The sequence below is a fragment of the Ictidomys tridecemlineatus genome, chromosome 4 (genome assembly GCF_052094955.1).
Source record: "Ictidomys tridecemlineatus isolate mIctTri1 chromosome 4, mIctTri1.hap1, whole genome shotgun sequence".
In the NCBI taxonomy this organism is placed as follows: Eukaryota; Metazoa; Chordata; class Mammalia; order Rodentia; family Sciuridae; genus Ictidomys; species Ictidomys tridecemlineatus.
In genome coordinates, this window is record NC_135480.1 from 114,161,665 (window position 1) to 114,181,598 (window position 19,934).

The 19,934-nt window shown below is 33.4% G+C and overlaps 2 long non-coding RNA genes across 2 annotated transcripts in view; both read left to right on the forward strand.

Moving 5' to 3' along the window:
- LOC144377233 (uncharacterized) overlaps positions 1–1,418 on the forward strand; it is a 45,289-nt gene extending 43,871 nt beyond the window's left edge. The window contains exon 2 of the long non-coding RNA XR_013437998.1: positions 219–1,418. This is a non-coding gene — a long non-coding RNA (uncharacterized LOC144377233). The remainder of the gene's footprint in view (positions 1–218) is intronic.
- The window catches only part of LOC144377232 (uncharacterized), an 85,723-nt gene that overhangs the window by 45,936 nt on the left and 19,853 nt on the right, over positions 1–19,934 (forward strand). The gene's annotated exons all lie outside the window — the stretch shown is intronic.

The following is a 19,934-nucleotide window of genomic DNA, read 5'->3' on the forward strand; positions in this document are numbered from 1 at the left end:
GTTTAAATTGTGTATGTCCTCCTGGTTAGATCATATGCCTGGGTAGATCATATGCCTCTAGAAATCTGTGTTTTTGAGATTTTTCTATTTTACTGGAGTATAAATTTTCAAAAATAGTTTCTAATCGTCGTCTGCATTTCAACAATATCTGTTGTGATATTTCCTCTTTCATCATGAATTTTAATAATTTGAGTTTTCTCTCTCCTTCTTTTCATTAGGGTGGCTAAGTGTTTGTCAAGAGACTCTATACCTAACAGAAGAAAAAGTAGGCCCAAATCTTCATCACGTTATATTAGGTCTCGACTTCCTTAGGAAAACTCTTAAAGTGCAAAAACAAAATCAAGAATCAATAAATGGGATGGATTCAAACTAAAAAGCTGCTTCTCAGTAAAATAAACAACTAATGAGGTGAAGAGAGAGCCTAATTTTGGGAGCAAATTTTTGCCACACACATGTCAGATAGAGCACTAATCTCCAGGACATATAAAGAACTCAAAAAAGAAAAGAAAAGAAAACAAGAAACAACCCAATCAAAAATGGGCTAAGGACCTGAACAGACATTTCTCAGAAGAAGATATACAATCAATCAATAAATATATGAAAAAGTGTCCAGCATCTCTAGAAATTAGAGAAATGCAAATCAAAATAATTAAGATTTCATCTCACTCCAGTCAGAATGGCAATTTTCAAGAATACAAACAGCAATAATTGTTAGCGAGGATGTGGGGGAAGAGGCACACTCATACATTGCTAGGACTGCACAACTGGTGCAACCAGTATAGAAAGCAGTATGGAGATTCCTTAGAAAACTTGTAATTGAACCACCATTTGACCCAGCTATCCCACTCCTCCATCTATACCCAAAGGACGTCAAAACAGTATACTACAGTGATGCAGCCACTTCAATATTTATAGCAATAGGTAAATTCACAATAGGTAAACTGTGGAAGCAACCTAGATACTCTTCAATAGATTAATGGATAAAGAAACTGTGGTACATATATACAATGGAATATTACTTAGCATTAAAAGAGAATAAAATTATGGCATTTTCAGGTAAATGGATGGAGAATATCATGCTAAGTGAAATAAGCCAATCCCCAAAATACAGGGGCTGAATATTTTCTCTGATGAATGGATACTAATCCATAATGGGGGGGGGCATGGAATGAGTGGAGGAACTTTGGATAGGGCAAAGTGGGGAGAAGGAGGCAAGGAGGTAGGAAAGATGGTGGAATGAGATGGACATCATTACCATAGGTATATGTATGATTGCACGAATGGTGTATCTCTACTTCATGTACAACCAGAGAAGTGAAAAATTCTGATCCATTTGTGTACAATGAACAAAGAGCTTTCTACTGTTATATATAACTGATTAGAATTGATAAAAACATTTTATTAAATATTTAAAGTGATCTGTGAATACTGCTCTTAAATATTCTTCAGAAGATAATTTTTGACAACAGCAAGGTAGTTTATCACAGGGGTATACCATGAATTACTTAACCATATTTTTGATGTTTATTTTAGCTATTTTTTCATTCCCCTAAGGGATTTTATTATTTGCTACTTCTTTTGTGCTATTATAAACTCATGGTCATTAATGTTCATGTACTAAATCTGTAACTGAGAAATTTTCTAGAATTAGAATTATTGATCAAAAGTAATGAACACTTTTGGAACTATTTTGGTAGATATTGCCTGATGGCCCTCAAGATTTGGATTTTTTAATATTCCTTTAAGCAAGTGATTAGATTTTTCTATTTCATTGCCTCCTCTGTAATATTGGAATTAACTTTCAAAACATGAATAATGATATCTCATGACTTTAATTTGCACGTGCTTGGTTACTAGTAAGGTCAACAATTTTTATGTATTTTTTTGGCATTTTTCTCTTAAAAATTAAATCCATTGTTTAGTTTATATTTCTGTTCTATCTTTATCATTTAAGTCATTTTGGACCCTATACAGGGATATAACTAAATAAATGTTTTACAACTGATTGAAAGCCCATATGGTCTTCCACCCAGGAGCCTGTAATGCACACACTTTTCTGTCCCTTTTCTGGTAATGCTCCCAAATTTAACAATGTCTCCTGTGAAAAGTAGTATTCAGAGAAAATGTGATTTTTTCTTCTACTTTTTATAGTCCTAAGAGACTATAAGTTTTTCAGTTGAAACTTTTCTCTCTTCATTTTCACTGTTCTTCATACATCATGAGTAGGAAGTTCTGGGTTACAGGAGGGCAATGTATGGACTGCATATTTATTGAGCTCTAATTGTGTGTCTAAATGAATGCATCAGCCATGGAACTACAAATGTTAAGTCTTAAAAATAATAATTTGCATAATTAGCTGACAGGAAGGCCTGAGCTATTATTTAAGTTCATATGTAACATTATATCATCAAGTGTTAATTTATGCTCTGTTCTTTCCAGAATGATTGAGCTGTTTGGTAGTTTTATTTATGACTCATGCTTAGATTCATTTTGCAGTGCTGATAATGTTGAGATAATGGGAATTTATAGTTAGCTCTGACAAGGGGCCATAAAACAAATGACTGGATGTTTTCTCTATTGCCACAGGCTCAATTTGCAACATAAAGTACTTAATAATTGTTATTAATGAATCCGCTGTGGTTGGTATATAGACACAGCTGGAAATCACATCTGTTATCAGGCAGCCTGGGTTGAGTGAAACACATAAACTGCAGGGAACTAATAACTACAAAAGGAAATGACATCATAGAGCCATAGGAAGTACCCATGGATGTTAGCTGTATGAAGAGACCTGGGACAGAAATGCTTAGAGAAGCTGGTTCTTTGTCTTTACCCTGCATACTGAGCCCACGTGTCTTCAGCTATGAACCATAGTTCCAGGATTAACTCATGCATTAAATATTAGTAAGCTTATATCTTATATTTTAGATAAAAAGAAATAAAAATATACCAAATTTAGACAATCAACTTATTTCCTAGGCTTATTTTCTGCTATTTCTCTTGAAGCACTCTATTGTTCCCTTGAAATTGGTTTGTTTGTTTTTGTCTCACAGACTTATGTTTTCTTGCCTACATGCTTTTCCTTATGCTGTTACCTCCATTTGAGGCCATCTAGCTCAAGCTATTTAAAAAGGGAAAGAGCTATTCGTATTCATTCATTCATTTACTTCATTTATTCCCTTTTGTGTCTGTCTCAACTTCATTCTTGTCACTTACATTGGCAACCAGTCTGAGACATTTGATAGGTACCATTTGTAGTTCTCTGAAGTATGTTTTGTTTTGTATGTCTGTAATTTTAATTTTTGGAAATTAACTGTAAATCTCATTTTATTTCATTTTCTGAGCACTAAAGTTCCAGCCTTGGTACTCGAAACATTCTAGTCCAATTTTCCTGAATGCTTCATCAAATTTGGGGTGTTAAGTAACTCGTCTGTCAGTTTTTCCAATCAATGGTGGACACTCACATTGCTCTGAGCTCTGTCATCATAAACTAGGTTACAAGGACGTTTCTACTGTGTCCCTTGTGGAACTGTGGGAGAAATTATTTAGACTACACAAGGAGCCATAAAGGACATGCAAGTCTGATTTTGACCTAGTGCCCCCAGATAGCTCTCCAGAAGGTCTGCACCATTCTCCCATCAGGAGAGCTTATAGCTTCCTGCGTTCTACCAGTAGTTGAGATCGCTAGTTCTCTATTTTAACCAAATTAGCAAGGATAAGATGATAATTTCATTATTGATTTCATTTGCTTCTGTGATTACTACCGAGTTTGTGCATCTCTTGATTTGCTTATTTGCTGTTAATGTTTGTTCTATTTTAATTACTTATTTATATTTTGCCTTCTTATTCTCTTGGGTTATCTGTTTCTGGTTTACTTAAAAGAATTCCTTGTATAAATTGGTAAATTGTCAGTTTTAGATATTGCTGATATTTTCTTAGAGTCTATTGTTACTCTGTTAACATTATGCTTTCTCTATTAAACAAAAATAGCTAATTTGATGTAATCATATTTAACACATTTTTAACCTTAGGATTTATTCTTCTCAAGTATTTAGAAAATTAACTCTTTCTTAACTCAAGAATATGTATTCTGACATTTTGTTCTGTTGATTTTTTATTTTATCTTCCATTAATCCATCTGGATTCAAGCTTTATATATATTGCTTAAGGACCCAAATCTATTTTCTTTCTAACCCCATAAATAAAACAAAGCAACCTGTTCTATCATCTTTGATTTTGCTATGTATTTTGTATGAATTAAATTCTCACTTTGGTGGCTTCATATATTACTGAATGTGAAAGTAAAAACTTACTAAGGCATAGAAGACCACATACCTTCCTAACGTTCCTGTTGTTGTTGTTGTTGTTATTATTATCATCTGTTATTCTTCCTCCCTGATGCTGAAATATGAAGGACATGTTCCTACATTGAAGCTTTTGTACCTACTTTATCATTGATGTTAAATGTTCTCTTTGTATCTACATGGCTTGCTCCTCCTCACCGAAGCCTATTTAAAATTGTACTCTTTTCCATCCTCTGATTCTTCCTGTCTTGATCCCTTCCTCCAAATTTCTTCTTAGTGTTTATCACCTTCTAATTGTCTATGAAATTTACTAGTTTTGCTTCTTTTCTTTTGTTTTTCCTTATTGAAAGAGATATTGATCTTGAAGATGGAAGAAATATTTGCCTGTTGTATTTATTATGTAATGACCAGTGCTCAACACTTTTGGGTGATTGACTGGAGTCACATAGAGTAATTACCAGTTCTTGATTATTGAGGAAAAATTATAGACATCTTGTATGACTCAGTTGATATGCTAAAACCTGATCTGCCATCTGCCTCAGAAGTAAGGTGACAGCCCTTTTAAAACTACATGAAGATGGCTTTTAAGCGTATACTATGAAATGGATCATAACTCTAAATTATATGTGATCTTATTCCTGGATTTCCAAATGTGGTATGAGTGAGTTCTGGATGGAAGAGTCTGTGTGTGCTGCTTTATAATAAATAGATGAGGAAAAACACGCAGGATCATTATTGGGGCAGGTGAAACCTCTGGCCCCCAGCATAAAGTTTTTTTTAAATATGTAAAAGAAAGATTTTAAAAACTTGATTAGATTAATGACATATTACCATTGCAATAAATTCCATCAGTTCATAAAATATTAAGGAGAAAGTAAAGATCACACTGAAATATCCACCATTAACATTTAGGCAACCATTTCTACTTGCTGTTCTTTTCATAATATATATTATGTGTTATTTTAAAAAACAGACATCATGTTCACATTTTATTGTGGATAAATTTTAATGCTCCTTCCTGCCCTGCATTCTCTTTCTTCCCCTAGCCTGCTCACACTCCCTGAAAATAATGATTGAAAGTAGAACTTTCATGCATAGCTGTCTCCATGTTTATGCAGTCATGTGCAACTAAAATGATGTACACAGTTTTGGTCTTCTTTGTATTTGTCCTCATTAGATGTCTTTGATCATCTTGGATTTATAAGTTAATTCTTTCTAAAAACTACGTATAGGATATTTTTGGTCATTATTTTTCAAATATGTTTTTCTTTCTTTATCACCTCTTCTTTTGGTCTGTATCCCTGTACCTATATGTTATACCAGTAAATGTTTTCCTACATATAATTTAGGCATTTTATTTAATTCTTTTTTCATGACTCAGAATGAAAGTGTTTCATATTTCTGTCTTTAATTGATCCTTTCTTCTGTAGTCTTTGGCCTAGTGTTAAGCACAACTAGCATTTTGTTATTGTTGTTTTTCAAGACACTGTATTTCTCAGTCTTAGTTTCTGTTTGGTTCTTTTTATAGTTTCAGTTTCTGTAATACATGTCTCTATTTGTTGATTGATGATGTTCATCTTTTTCTTTAAATTCTTGTCCTTATTATCTATCTTTAGCATCTAGTCATCTTGGGATGTTTTTCTATTTACTTCTTTTATACTGGGTCTCATTTTCTGTTTATTTCAATGTTTAATACATTTTCCATTGCACTTTGCATAGTGTGAATGCTGTGTTGTAGAGACTTTGGATTTATTTATGTTCCTATGAAGAGTAATGATTTATCTTCTAATAGGCAGATAAATTACTGACTGATCACCTTAAATTTTTGGAGGCTTGATTTTATACTTTGTTAGGAAAAATATGTTTCATGTTTGCTCTTGATCTTAGGGGTACACTCTTAGTTCTGGGATGTAATCATTACTCCTAAAATGGTAATTATGGAATTTCAATTATGGGGTGTTTCTGAGTACTTGTAATTTAATGTGATTCAAACTTAAAATTCTCATTTAAAAAAGACTTTTTATTTTGATGTCACCATTAACTTTCACTACAGGGGTCAGCCGCAGAATTCTCTCCTTGTTTTTTGTCCTCTCCTGGTGCTTTCTGCTGGATTCTTTGAAGTCTCCTTCATGTCCTAGCAGTTCTCGGATCTGCCAAGATTTGAGAGGGATTTATGCACAGGCTTTGGAACTTCCTCCTCTGTGATTCTCTCTATTCTTAGATCTCCTTCCCCCCCCCTTTTTTCTATTGGTTCTTTTTTGTTGTACATGACAGAAAAATTCATTTTGTTATAATTATACAAGCATGGAATATATCTTTTTCTGATTAAGATCCCATTCTTATGGATGTACATCATGGTGGGATTCACTATATTGTATTTATAAATGGACACAAAAAATTATTTCAGATTCATTCCACTCTCTTTTATTTTCCTATACCCTCCGTTCCCTTTATTCCCCTTTGTTTAATGTACTGAATATGTATTCTTCCCCTCTACCTCCCTGCCATTCCACAATGTTATCTAGCTTTCTACATATCAGCAAAAACATTCGACTTTTGGCTTTTGGGGACTGGTTTATTTCACTTAATATGATAATCTCCAGATCCATCCATTACTGGCAAATGCCGCAATTTCATTCTTTTTTATGGCTGAGTAATATTCCATTGTTTATATGTACCACATTTTCTTTATTTATTTATCTGTTGAAGGGCACCTAGGTTAATTTCGTAACTTAACTATTGTGAATTGAGCTGCTATAAACCTCGATATAGCTGTGCAACTGTAGTATGCTGATTTCAACTCCTTTGGATATAGACTAAGGAGTAGGATAGCTGGTTCCAATGGTGGTTTCATTCCTAATTTTCTGAGGAATCTTCACACTGCTTTTCAGAGTGGTTTCATCAATTTTCAACCCCACTAGCAATGTATGGAGTGTACCTTTCCCCCCACATCCTCACCAACTTTTATTGTTACTTGTATTCTTGAAAATTGCCATTCTGACTGGAGTGGGATGAAATCTCAGTGTAGTTTTAATGTGAATTTCTCTATTGCTTAGAGATATTAAACTTTGTTTTTCATAAATTTGTCAAGGATTTGTATTTCTTCTTCTGAGAGTTTAGACCTCCCTTTTAAATTTCTGGTTTCTCTGGTAGCCTTGGATTTTGTCCCTTGATTCTTCATATTGAAAAGATTGTGCTTCTCTGAGTACCAAGTGCTACACACTACATGGTTAGTGCCTGCAGAGGCAAATCCATTGGTAATGGTTAGTTTTATGTGTTCACTTGGCTAGTCTATGGTACTCAGTTACCCAATCAAGTACTAGTGCCAGGGTTGCCATGGAGATATTTTGTAGACATGGTTAACATCTATAGTCAGTTTAAGTAAAAGAGATTATCCTCTATGATAGGGATGGGTCTCATTCAATCAGTTGAAAAGCAAAACAAGTTTCGCTGAGGAAGAACTTTTGCCTCCAGACTGTAACATTAAACACTGCCTCAGGGTTTTCAGTCTCATCCTTAAGGTTTCAGCTTCAGTTGCCACAATCACCTGATCCAATTCTTTGAAGGATTATCATGTGTATTTATTTACATTTATGTAATTATTTATACATAATTTATGTATTATACATATATGTGTGTCTATGTGTATATAATATGCACATGTGTGCTTATGTATACATAATTTATACTATTGCTTCTGTAATTTACACTAAGGTTCTGATTGAACCTTGATCAATATGCCATTTGAACTTGTGTCTCTGTTACACATTTCTCTTCTTTCAAAAAAAAAATTTGATTTCTTCAGTTTCTGCTTGGTTTTTTCTCTCTTTATAACTTTAAATGGTTTTAATATATTTCTTCTAGATTATATAATTATTAGATACATAATGGTTAACCTGATGTGAGCTATTCTGACATTTGAAAAATATGAATTTTTACAATAATATTGGGCTGACCAAGTATTTCTGAGATAAGTCTAATTTGGCTCTTACTATAATATTGCATGTTATTTGTCTTGGTTTGCTAACATTTGCTTTAGGATTTTTACATTGAGGTGCAAAATTAAAATTTATAATTTTTCCTTTTTATATCAACCTTGTAAGATTTGTGAATACAGTACATGCTAATTGTTTAAAATAAGTTGGTGTTTTCCCCCTTTTAAAATAATGTGGAAATATTTGTCTACAATTTTTTTTTCCTTTTCCTTTAATGCTAAGTAGACCTTGCCTGTAAATATGTCTGGTGGTTTCATTGACAAAACATTAGTGACTTTTCCAATTAAAATTGGTTGTAGAACCATTTGTATTTTCTATTTCTTCTTCAGTATTCATGATCTATGTTTTTCTTAGAATGGGTGTCTTTTACTTATGCTTCATAATTTAGTGGCATGAAGTTTTTCATAATGTTTATAGTTATTTTAACATCTATTTCTAACTAGATATCTAATACTTTTTTGTCTTATTTTATTGTTTTTGGTGTTAGTGGTGGGAGTTCACTTTATCTTCTCATTTCATCTTGTTCTAAGTTTGTAAATTTTATTAGTTGTTTTCTGGATTTGCCTTTTAAGCTTTGATGGTCTCCATTATTCTTTGTTTCCTATTTCATTAATGATTGCTTTTAAGCTTAGTATGGCCTTACTTCAACTTGGTTCATATTTATTCTGATGTTCTTTTCTAACTTATTAAAATGGGTGCTTATTTCATGTTTTTAGTCTTTATTCATTTCTGATACAAGGATTTAAAGCCACAATTTTATTCTAAGTACCACTTTAGCTATATCCCACGTTTTGATATGAAGTATCTTTATTATCTTTCAGTCTTAAGTATTTTCAAGTCTCCATTAAAATCTCTTATTTGATCTTGAGTTATCTAGAAATGTTTTATTTTTGAATTTCAAAAATGAATTTGAAAATATAATTTTCTTTTACTTATTGATTTCTTTTGAGTGCTTTTTTTTTAGTTAAAGAAGAACAGGTTTTGCATGTTACTGACTCCTTGAAGTTTGTTGAGACTAATTTTATTTTAATAAAAACTATTTGGGAATTTCAACAAACGTCTCATGGAAATTAGAATTTTTAAAAACCCTTTTTTACTTATTATTAAGTTTTCAGAGGTCAGCCAATAATTATATACTTGACTTATATACCAGAGGTAGCCTCAAGAAGTGAATTAAAATGTTGATGAATGGAACCAAAAAAGTTGCTTTTATTATTAATCAAGATGATTTTAGAGAGTGTGACTGTATTCCTGAGCAATCCAATGTCTTCACACTAAACTTCAAATCAGGGTAGAATTTCCCATCTGGTCTCACAGAGTATTGGGCTGAGGTGCCCTTTATAATAGTGGAGGGTGGCTGCTAAGGTCAAATTATGACATGGGCACTGAATCACATTATATTGTCCCTATCAGAAGTTTCTTTCCAGGAAGAAAAGAAGAGGAAAAGTCTGGTATCTATATTCCGCTACCTGTCCCTGCCCCATGCTGAAAGATCAGATTAATCTCTTGGGAAAGAGTATGTTAGGAATGAAGAGGGGCAAACTGTGTCAGCTGAGTGGAATCCCCACCCCATGAAAAGACATCACATGTGTTCCACTAGCATTACTTTTTATAGGTTCATTAGCTGAATTTTCTAATTGCAGTGTTCATCTTTCAAATATTTATTTCACTTCAGCTCAGCCAAATACATGAAAGATATATATGATGTATATTAAATTATATATGTATTATATATCTTATGTATATGAAAAATTTGTGTATATATACATGTATATGTATATATATTTAAATTTTGAGACAGCATCTCACTAAGTTGTTTAGGTTGGTCTCATCTTTGTAATACTTATACCTCAGTCTCCCGAATAGCTGGAATTGCAGATATGTGCCACCACACCTGGATACATATATAATATTAGTGTTTAGAGGTGTAGCACATAATATTTCACAAAACAAATGTTCACAATTTTATTGTGTAGATTTTGGTCTTTTATTTTGAAATAACTGCCTTGTCTTCTAAAATAGTTTTCATTATATTTTCTGAAATCAACAGGATTCATAAATTCCTTTCATTTTTAGTTTTCCTTAATAATAAGAACATTTTATAATTTCTTCTGAGTACAGTTTCTACCTTTTCTTAAGATTTTGTGTATTTTATTTTACTTTGGGTACATTTTAAAAGGGGAGATGAGGTTAAAATGAACACCAAGGATAGTCTCTAAGACAGAAGAATCGTTGAAGGACAAGGAGCAGTTGGAGAGTTACACTTGAAAGCAACCTCATTCTATTAATTCAGGTAACAGTAGGGATAAAACAATGGAGTCCAGGCTGGGTATATTGATGTGCCACTTTTTGTTTTAGTTTACTTGAATACATTCTTCTCCTGGAACCCTCGTTAGTTCACTTTTTAGATTCTCAGTTCCTGAACAATGACACAGTTCTCTCCGCTCTTCACAACTGTCCTTTGCCTATCCTGCAGGCACAGTGCCACTGAAGAAGACAGGGCTCACATGGTAAACACTTACGTGTTGGTATCTGGAGATATAATTTTGATGGAGGTAGATCTCTTCTCCTGTGTATTCTGTCACTAGAAATGATGGGCCTATTTATCAGGCAATGAGGAAGGGGAAGTGGCCCTATCTCTTTTGGTTCCTAGAAAAGCAAGAACATCAGTTGAGGGAAGATAGAGTTGTACATCTCTAAGAAGTCCTAGGGGGTGAAGTGGACTCTCCACTTCAGGTTATACCTCACACCTTATCATATTTTATGACTCTTAATTAAGTAGGTAAGTGTAGTTTCAGGGATTCAAATATATCTTAAAATAGTTTGGTATATTTTCTGATAATTACTACTAAATAAAACTGGAAATCCTAGGACATTGCAAACAACTCAAATAGTAGAAGAAGGACTTTGAAAGGTAGAAAGATGCCTAACTGGCTTGGGTCTGAGAAATGATATGGTGATGAGTTCCCTGGACTTTCTCCTTCCTCACCTTTATCGCTGGATCACACTTATTTCTAGAGGAACCAGCAATGCAGAAATGCTAGTGTCCACAGAGGGGAAAAAAGTCATAAAGTTAGACACTGCCTAGCGAAAAGACCTAGAAAGGAGAGCCTAGTAAGACAGGAGACTTTTTAGATAGTAACTGCTCTATTTTGGCCAAACAACAAAGAATGAACTGTGGCAGGATCCTTATCTCTACCAGCAAAGGCTGAGTCGGGAGACTAGATACCCACACCGTAAGATGATCATGAAGCACCCAATGCCCCATGGAGGATAGTGTTCGAGAAGACTAAGAAGGGTGCTGAGACACTCATCCATACTGGGTGGTAATGAGATGGCTTCACCATGGTGTCAGTGGTGGCCCTATCTGGAGCCTTGAACTCCAACCCTACTTGGCAGTGGAGGATACTCCTTCATATCCATACTGGGTAGCATCAAAGGAGGACTAGCAGAGAGTCAGGACTTTTATACCACTCACTATCAATAAAGCCATTCTCAGAACAGCACTAATGGATATTATATGAGGTGCCAGAATTATAATACCTGCCAATGCAGATCAAGAGGAAAATGTGGACTTTCACCTCTAACTGCATTGTTATTTGTTATTGTCATTGCTCTAACTGGCAATAACAAGTTGGTGCATAGGTTATTCCCTCACCAGAGCAGAACCAGAGAAAGCCAGTCAAACTGAAGGCTTAAACGAGATCTATCCTCCCATGTAATACAGATATATTAAGGTTTTAATTAAAAAACACCTGTCATTCTAAGAACTAGGAAGTCAATAAGTTCAAATTGAACAAAAAGGCAATTAATATATGCCAACATCAAGATTACAGATATGTTAAAATTATATCTCCAAGATTTTAATATAGTTATGCCAAAAGTGCTTTAATAAGCAATTATAGACTTGCTTGTCATGAATGAAAATATTAAAAAAATTAACAAAATACACAGTAAAGCAAAACAAAGAAATAGAAGATATAAAGTCAAAATGGAAATTTAAAATTGAAAAAATATAATAATCAAAATAAAAATCTCAATGAATGTGTCCAATAGCATAGTGGAGGGGACAGAGGAAGTGAACTTGAAGATATAACTATAAATTGCCTTGAATAACAGATAGAAAATAGTTTAAAAGGAAACAAAGGAAAGCTATAAGTGGAGCCTGAGAGACATGTAGAACTTTATAACAAAAGATCTAAACTTCAAGTGTTTAGAATTCTGAAAAAGAAAGGAGAAAATTACTCCACTGAAGAATTACCTTAATAAATAATGGCTGAAAACTTGGCAAGAGATGTAAGCCTACAGATTTGAGAAGCTTTGATTTTTTTGAGTTCATTGTCATATAGGATGAACTCAAAGAAATCTATTCCAAGACACATTGTAATTATGAAGTCCTAAGAACTAATTCATAGGATTTTGTTGTTGTTGTTGTTGTTTGTTTTTCTTTTTTTAAGTGGGGGTCTCACTGTGTTGCCAGACTGATCTTTAACTCCTGGGCTCAAGTGGTCCTCCAAACCAGCTTCCCAAATGCTAGAACAATAGGAATGAGCTATGATGCCTAGTGAAATAAAAGATTTAAAAATCTTGAGAACAATCATAGAAAAATAAAACTCTAGCTGTGAAACACTTTAAGTTACTACAGATTGCTTTTCAAAAACTATGTTGTTCACAAGGAAGTGGCACAATATTTTTCAAGTGATGAAACCCAAGAACTGTCCACCAGGATCCTATTTTGAACAAAATTATCTTTCAGGAATGAATGCAAAATCAATTAATTACTTTTTAAAAAATATTTATTTATTTTTTAGTTGCAGTTTGACACAACACCTTTATTTATTTATTTTTATATGGTGCTGAGGATTGAACCCAGGGCCTCACATGTGCTAGGCAAGCATTTTACTTCTGAGCCACAACCCCACCCCCATCAATTAATTATTAGGTGAAGAAAAATTAAGAGAGTGTGTCACAAGGGGACTTATCCCTAAAAACTGCTGTCAAAGGAAGTTTTCTAAACAGAAATGAAATGGCAGAAGAGGGAACCCTGGAACATCAGGAAGACAAACAAAGCAAAACAAAACAACAACAACAAATAAACATAATAAGCAAAAATATGAGCAAATATATTGTATTTTTTTCTCTAAAGTTTTCTAAATTTTGTTTTATTATTGAAATATAAATTATAATATTGTTTGATATAGTTCAAAGTATAGAAAATAGAAGTGTTTAAGACAATTGTATTAACAATAGGAGAGATTAAAGGGACATAAAATGAGTTAAGATTTTCAAATGGAAAAATGACAAGTGGATTGTGAAAAGTTATGCATATATAATGAAATATTCACAGAAACCTCTAGAAAACCTATACAAAGAGGTATACTTGAAATGCTGTAGATAAATAAAAATCTGATTCTAAAAACTGTTCAAGTAACTTATGGGGAAAAGGAAACTGAGAAATTTTAAAAAAAGAATCAACACAACACAAAAACAAAATGACAAATTTAATCATTAGTGTTCATAATTATATTAAATGTAAATGATCTAAATCCACAAACTGAAAAACAGAGATGGGTAGAATGAATTAGAAAACTGTGAGCCAACCATCTGCTGTGTGCAAGAAACTCAGATACTATATGTAGATTGAAAATAAAATGGCAGGAAAAGATAAAACACACAAATGTTAATTGAAGGAAGGCAGAAGTAGATATACTAATATCAGATAGAGTAGACCATAGGGCACAGAAAATTATCAGAGAGAAATATTATGTAATAACAATCCCAAGTATATGTGTACCAGACAAAAGAGCTGCAAAATACGACACAAACATTGATATAGAGAAATAAAAATTGACAAAACTAAAAGTAAAAAATGGATAAATTTACAGTTATAGCTGGAGACTACAATGCTTCTCTTTCAATGGTAATATATCTGATAATAGTTATCAGATATAGAATAATTCAATACCCTAACAGCCAATAGGATCTAATTAACTTTATCAAACAGCTAACTCAACAACTGTAACTAAAAAGTTTTTTTTAAAAAACTGCCTGTGGAACACATACCAAGATAGATAATATTTTAGCCATAAAACAAACCTAAAATAATTGTAATTATACAAAAGTTACTCTTTGAACTAAATGGAATAAAAGTGGACATCAAAAGCAGAAATATAGCAGGAACATTTCTAATCACTAGGAGACTAAATAGCATACTTCTAAATGATCCATGGGTCATAAAAACCCTTAAGGAAATAAACACAGACTTTGAACCGAATGAAGATAAAAATATAACGTATAAAAATTTATAGGTCACAGTTAAATTAATGTGGAGAAAACTGAAAGTACTAACATCATACATTAGAAAAAAGGGAAAGTACCAAATCAATAGTACAACCCTCCACCAGAAGAGCCTAGAAAGACAAGAAAATAGACCCAAAGTAAGTAGAAGGAAGAAAATAATAAGGGTGAGGAAACAACTAGCAAATTGAAATCAGAAAAATAATAGAGACAATCAGTGAAACATTCTTTTGAGTTTAAAAGAAATCCCTTCCCTTCCAAAGTGAGTTGCAAGACTGACAAATTAAAAAAAAAAAAGGACAATAACCAGCAACAGTAATGAAACAGAATCTCATTAAAGACCCTAAAGATATTAAAAGGGCAATAAGGAAATGATGAAAACAACTCTACATCTAAAAATTTGACAGTGCAAACTACTACATCTCACCCAAATATGAAATGGGTAATTTGAACAGCTGTATATAACTATTAAGAAAATTGAGTTCATGATTTTAAAACTCCCAATGCATGGGAAATCTGAGGGCTTATATTGTTTCAGTGAATAATTCTGCCTAACATTTAAAGAAAAATGAATACCTTTGTTATTAATTAACTCCTCTGAAGCTCTTTGAAAGAGTTATATAATCTATTTTAGAAAATAAAAGAGAAAGAAACATTTTAAATTCACTTCATGAATCTAATATTACCCGGATACAAAATAAGACCGATATAGTATCAAATAACTACAGATCTGTATAGGTCATGAACACAGATGCAAAAATCCTTAGTAAAATATTCACAAATAAAACTCAGCTACATTTAATAAGAATTCTATATTATAGACAAATATTTATGCACCTCCAAAATTTGCAAGTTGGAATTTAATTGCCAGTGTGATATTAGTAAGAGGTGGGGCCTATAGCAAATTATAAATCAGGAGGGATACATCCTCTTGAATGGAAATGGAATTAGTTCCCAGAGGGCTGGTTTTCCCTTCTATCATGCCAGGATGCAGTGAGGAAGGCACCATCTATGAACCAAGAAATAGGCCTTTACCAAATCCAAACATTCCAACACCTTGATCTTGGATTTTCAGCCTCTAAAACTGTTAGAAATAAATTTATATTGTTTATAAACTACTTAGTTTATTGTATTTTATAGCATCTTGGACACATAAGATACCATGGCTAAGTGTTTATTCCAGGGATGCAAGCTTGTTCAATATTTAAAAATCAATCCATACTTTCCATTATGTTAGTAGGTTTAAAAAAATACATGATCATATTTATTGATGTTTAAAAATTTAATAAAATTCAATTTTCATTCATGATAAAATTCTCAGATAAGAGTGGAGAGGAACTTTTTCAACTTTATAAAGAGCATATACAAACAAAACAAAACCATTATACTCACTCTTGAAAGATAATGCATTCTCTCTAAGATCAACAGCCAAGCACAAGGTTGGGGATGTAGCTCAGTGGTAGAGTACTTGAGTACTCACCTAACAATAAAGACCCAGTTCAATTATCAGTTTAAAAAAAAAAAAAAGAAGGCAACGGATGTTTTCTCTCTATATTTTTATTTAACATTGTGCTTTCTTCTAGCCAGTGAAATAAAGCAAGAAAAGGAAATAAAATGCATACGTATCAGAAAGGAAAAAAATAAAACTCTTCCTATTTGTAGACAACATAATTGACTACATAGGGGGTTCCAAGGAATTTTAAAAATTCTCCTAAAAACTATAAAAATTGATTGTTTTGATATACTAAAAATGTACTAAAAATGAACACTGGATTTGACAATACAATGCTCAAAAAACAGAGAGAAGTGCTTAGGTGTAAATCTAGAAAATCATGTATGGGACTGAAATGTAAACACTTCACAACACTGGGGAACAATCAAAGAAGGCATAAACAAATGGAGATAAACATTATTTTCAAGCATTGGAAGACTCAACAGAGTAAGATGTCAGTTCTTTTCAAAGGGTCATACAGTTTTAATGCAATTCTTATAACAAGCAAGATTTGTTATCAGACTAGACAATAGTATTCTGAAATTTACATACAAAGGCAAAGGAACACTTCTGAAAAGGAATATAATTGATAAAGGTAAACATGTCGTTGAATATAAAAGCCAGTGTCATTTTGTTTGTTGTTCCATTTAAAAACACATTTCTGTACGATTTGAAATACAAGTTCATAAAATAATTACATATTTGTGCTTTAGAGTGCCTATGTTTAAATACGTAGTTTGTGACATCAGTATCACAAAAGAAGGATAGATCTTTATCGGGATAAAGTTCTTACAAATGATGAGAGTAAGTTGCTATCAGTTAAAAATAAACAGAATTATAAGATGGCATAGGTAAGGCCCAAGATAACCACAAATAGAAAACACAAAATACATACAAAATATATGCCATATGCAAAAATTAACTTGAAACAGATAAAAAACTATAAGAGTAAAAAATATAAAACAGATGAAAGCACATTGTTATGACTTTATGATATGGGAGGTGGTGACTTATTGGATATGACAACAAAGCATGGAAAACCAAAGAGAAAAACATGACTGAATCTTTTGTGCACTGAAGGATATTATTAGCCAGAGTGAAAAGGCAATTTAAATAGAAGAACATATTTTCAAATCATATCTCTGAAAAGGCATACTATGTAGAACATATAATAAGTCCATATAATTCCACAAGACCAAGCAACCCAATTAAAAATGGACCAATATCTTAAATAAGCATTTCTCCAAAGCGAAGATGTATTCATTCCCAATAAGCTTTTGAGAGGATGCTCAACATCAGTAGTCATTAAAAAAATGAAAATAAAAAATGAGTCACTTCACACTCATTGGAATGGCTAATATGTATATTCAAATAATACATAAACACACCCCCAAACAGCAAATGTTTCAATGACAATGAAACTAGAATCCCTTTGTTAGTGGGACTATGAAATGATGCAGTTTCTTGGAAAACAGCACAGTGGTTCCCAAAGAACTTAAACATGGGGTTCCCATAGGATTCAGAAGTTCCACTTGAAGGTGTATACTCAAAGGAACTGGAAGCTTATACTCAAAAAGATGCTTGTATGCCAATGTTCTTAGCAGCATTATTAATAGTGAACTCAAGACAGAAATTATACAGATGTCCATCAGCATAAGAATGGATAGACAAAATATGGCATATACACTAAATGGATAAGATTCACCCTTAAAAGGAGTGGCATTCCAACACAGGCTATCATGTGAATGAACCGAGAACATTACGATAAGTGAAATGAGCAATGAACAAAAGGACAAACATGTATATTTCTGGTTATTTGAGGTTTCTTGAGTAGCAAAATTTAAAGACAAAAAGTGTAATTGACACTAACAGGGGCCGGAGAAGGCGAAGACTTTTGAATGGGTACAGAGGTTCTGTTTGGGGTGATGAAAGAGTTGGAAATGGATATGGTGATGGCTGTAAAACAACCCTGTGAATGCACTTAAGGCCACTGAATTGTACACTCAGAATGGTTACAATGACAAATACTATGTTATATAAATATTTTACAATAATTAAAAATCAAAAGATTGGTAACTCATATAGTTCTTTATATGCTTTTGCACTCCTTTTATTGGATTCTATAGGTTATGCCCTCTTGCCACGCCCTTCAAGACCACACCTTAGATTTACCCTTTTATGCCTCCAATCCTGGGGAGCTGTAGTGTTTGCTTATGTTGCCTTTGTCACTAGACTGCAAATTTTGAGAAGGAAGACTTTCTTTATCTTCTTCATTCTTGCCAGAATCTATTATGGTTTCTGGCAAACAGTAGATGTTCAAATATTTCTTGAATGCACTAACCAGTCTCACAGATGTATAAAATGATAGTTAGAGATCTCAGGTCTTCTGGATCTAAATCAAATCCCCATTTATTGAGACAACTAGATATTTCTTAATGGTCTACTTCTAGTACCACTTGCAGTATTCCTACGATTTGAGCCTTATCTCCCTATAGGTATGGATGGTTGTTTTGAAACAGCCTTTGCAATGGGCACATTGCTTTATGTATTAATAGTAAATGCAACTACAATCTTTGGAGCTTTCTTCCCTTTTCACCTACCAGAATATTTAGAATTTCCCAGGGAAAAAAATAGAATTGACTTGTAGTAATACTCCTTCTGAATACTTAGGAAATTATTCACCCATAATCATATTTCTTCTGTAATGTTTTCTCTTACTCTTTATATTGTCTAGTGACACAAAAAATTTCCAGGGGACAATATACCCAAGAGCTAGGTCAACTTAATACCAAAAGCAGCTGTACGTTTCCAAATAAAGCTGCTAATGCCTTCTTTGTAAACATTTTTTCTATTTTGACCTTTAAAGGAATATAAAATTAAAATATAGCTAAGAAGCAAAAAAAAAATTCTGTCCTGGATCCTTGATGATAGAGGGAGAGGCTTAAGAGGTGAGGATATTTGTCCTGTGAACACAAGATGTAGTGGGTGGGTAAGCTATTGGAAATGCCATACAATCACCTCTGTGCTGTTTGGGCTTGTGCCCAGCAGAGGGCGCTGTGGGTCTGTGTGAAGCTTCCTGGGTCCTCCCAGCATCCTTTGATCCTTGCAGTTTTGAATTCTTGCCATTACTTTTGAGATCCAGCTTTGGTGACCTTAGGAAAGCATGGGGATCTGAGATTTGGGCAGTGGTTCAAGGTTTATTTGGAAAAATTGTATTCATCCTCTCAGGATGGAGGTAGCTCTATCCAGTTTTAACCAAAGACCTGGGGACAAGGACCCAAGCTAAAATTAACAAGAAAGCTTTCAAGGCAAACAGCTCCATTTATTCTCCCAGACCCAGCTTCCTGTTCTCTTTGAACACTTGGCTTTGAAATCAGACCTATTTTCTGCAGTTTTCAAAGAAATGTGGAAGCAGGCAAGCCCTGTTTAAGTATGACTTGTCCTGGAGAACTGTGCTTCTCAGACTAAATTAGCTGAGCATGTGAGGAGATGACAGCAGAGAAAGACAGGAGAGTAATATATTTTTCATTCTACAGAAAGCTAAGGGAGATTATTGTAGCTCACAGGAGAACCCTGGGAAATGCCGGGCAGTCATGAATGCTAAAGCCTTTGGGATTCCTGCCAAGGGGAGGTGACTTACATGCTCCAGGCCATAACAACTTCATAGCCAACACCGAAAGTGACAGGTTGGCTTACACTGGAGGTTTTACACTTTGTAAGCTTGAAGGCACTACTTAGCCACCACCTCTTCACTCTTGTAACCATCTCCAGCTCCACAAAGCTTCAAAGTGCTGATATTCAGTTACCCATGTGAGTGCAAAATGGGAGTTTGTGGAAAGAAAGACT